The following is a 2847-nucleotide window of genomic DNA, read 5'->3' on the forward strand; positions in this document are numbered from 1 at the left end:
TACGAGTAGATTTATTCAATATCTGATAGTCAATACAGATTCTCCAACTGGTCACCATGTATGTGGGGATCAACTCATTATCATCATTATTTACCACGGTCATCCCTCTTTTTTTGGTACATAGTGCATTGGACTTACCCATTTTCTATCAAAAATTAGGTAGACAATACCACTATCTAACTACTTGATCACTTTATTTCTGACCACCTCCTTCATCACAAGATTTAACCTTCTTTGTTGTTGAACTCTCGGTTTATAATCCTCTTCCATGCAGATGGAAAATTTTGGATTGATTCCTATAATATCGAACATTTTCCATCCAATCACCTTTCTTCTCCTCTTTAGAACTTCTATGGCTTCCTTTACCTACACATCTGATAACCCTGTAGACAAAATAACAAGAAAAGTATCTTGATCACCAAGAAAAAATAATTGTGAATATGGAGGGAGAGCCTTAAGCTACAAGTTAGGAGCTTCTTCAACTAAGGCCTTGGGTGATGGATCGATTGGCCTATTCAATGGCTTGAAAGGCACTTTTTTCATCTCAATCACTGCCAAATTCAAAACCTAGACTAATTCCAATTCTTCCATATCTCTATAAAGATCATGACCTATCAAATCTCGCTCTAATAGATCATCAGATAACAATAAATGCCAATTCAAAGCAAGATCAATAACCAATATAGATGACAATTCCTCATACATAGCTGGCAATTTCATCACCTTGTACACATCAAATATTTCTATTTTATCGTGCACTGGCATTGTGATTTTCCCAGCTGCTACATCAATCAGTGACTATCCCATTACTAAGAAGGGTCATCCTAAAATAAATGGAATAACAAGATCAATCTCAAAGTCAAGAATTACAAAATCTACCAAAAAGATTAAAGATCCTACTTGAACCAACACAACTTCAATAAAACCATCCGACCTAGTAAGTGATCGATCTGCCTACTATAAAATAACAGTAGTGGGTTTAGGACTCCTAAGACCTATCTTCTGGTACCATGATGTGGGCATAAGATTTATGTTAGCTCCCAAGTCATACAATTCATGTGCGCAGATGTTCTGTCCAATGGTAATCTACAAGGTAAAACTACCTGGATCCTTAACCTTTATGGGCAATTTGATTTGAATCTTGGACGTGCACTCTTGAGTAAGTGCAACTGTAGCATACTTGGTCAATCAATTCTTGTTTGCAACTATTTCCTTTAAGTATTTTGTATATTTTGGCACACTCTGCAAAATGTCAATAAGAGGAAGATTCACTTGAACCTGCTTCAGAAGATCTAAAAACCTCTTGTAACTAGCTTTCTCTTGATGCTTCCTTGCCCTTTAAGGAAAAGGTAAGGGAAGAGTATTCTTCTCCACATGAATTTCTTCACTTTTCTCCTTTTTTCTTGACTTCTTTCTCTGTATTATTTTTAGCACCCTCATCATTGATTGTGGGTCTAACTTGCTCCTGAACTGTCTCTTTAGTTTGCAGCCCACTCTTTGTTGTAACCATATTTACCTGCTTAGGATTTGCCTCTATATCGCTAGGTAATGCTCCTTGAGGTCTTGTATTCTGTGCTCTTGTAATTTGGCCCAACTATAACTCTAGATTTCTTGTAATCAATTATTGACTCTTCTACTCAGCTGCAAACTGTGCATATTGAGTCTTAATTTTAGTTGCAAATTGCAGTTGTTGAGCCATAAACTGCTTTATTAATTCCTTCATATTGCTAGTTTGAGCAATAACTTGATTTTTCTGAGCCGGCTGTGGATTTGGTTGCATTTTTCCCTTGTACTGATTTGTATTCTATGCCTGATTTCCACCCCATGAGAAATTGGGATGGTTCCTCCAAATGGGATTATAAGTGTTACCAAAATTTATTATCCCTATAGATTCGTGTTTCCCATATAGTTGGTAGAATCTTGATTAACAGAATATGCATCTGTTGTGTGCTCACCACTTTCGCAAGTCTCACACCAAGAATTTCCCTGTTGGTCTACATTTATTGTGGCTGCTGGTTGTGTAACACCTAACTTTATATTATTAAATTGAGTAATCATATTATTTTGCAAGGATGTGATTTGTGCCTGTAATGCAGTGAACTAATCTACCTCCAATACCCCTGTAACCTTTCTAGGAGTACTCCTCGAATATATATGCTAGTCAGGGTTCCTTTGTGAAATCCGATTCAGCAGTGTGTACAATTATTCATATGTCTTATCAAGAGCCTATCCACCTGCTACTAAAGCAAGGAGAATCTTTGTGTTTGGCTCCAATCCCACAATGAAAGTATGCACAAGAACATTATTTGACTGATGATGGTGAGGGCAATTTCTGAGCATACCCTTAAATCTCTCCCAACCTTGGTCGAGATTCTCTACTTCTTTCTGTCTAAAACTCAAGATGTCGTTCCTCAAGCGTGCACTCTTTCAATATGGAAAGAATCGAATAAGAAATTTCTGAGCTAGATCTTCCCATGTAGTGATGGAGATTGATGGTTCAACATATAACCACCTTTTTACTTCCCCCATTAGAGAAAAAGGAAAGAGTGTCAATCTGACGTAATCAGAGTTTACCCGTTTAGGAATGTAAGTATCGCTAATTTCAAAGAAGGACTAATATATGCTACTGCGGATCGTCATGTGAAAGGCCATGAAATTGCCCCGCTGAATTTAGCAATTGCACCATATTTTGCTTTAATTCAAATCGACCTCCTGGTTTAGGCTTTAGAATACTACTCATTACATAGTTCATTAGTGGGATTGACATCTCATGAATAGGTCTAGCAGCTGGTTGAATAGGAATAACTAGAATAACAGGAGGCAGAATATTTCTGGCATTTGGATCAG

The 2847-nt window shown here is 37.1% G+C and overlaps 1 non-coding gene across 1 annotated transcript; it reads left to right on the plus strand.

Annotated features, from left to right (window-relative positions):
• Positions 1-2311: 2311 nt before the first annotated feature.
• On the plus strand, positions 2312-2418 carry LOC124889033. The gene has a single exon (XR_007047651.1). It is a non-coding gene; the product is annotated as a small nucleolar RNA R71 (small nucleolar RNA).
• The last annotated feature ends 429 nt before the right edge of the window (positions 2419-2847 follow it).

This window comes from Capsicum annuum, chromosome 11, assembly GCF_002878395.1.
Source record: "Capsicum annuum cultivar UCD-10X-F1 chromosome 11, UCD10Xv1.1, whole genome shotgun sequence".
Taxonomy (NCBI): domain Eukaryota; kingdom Viridiplantae; phylum Streptophyta; class Magnoliopsida; order Solanales; family Solanaceae; genus Capsicum; species Capsicum annuum.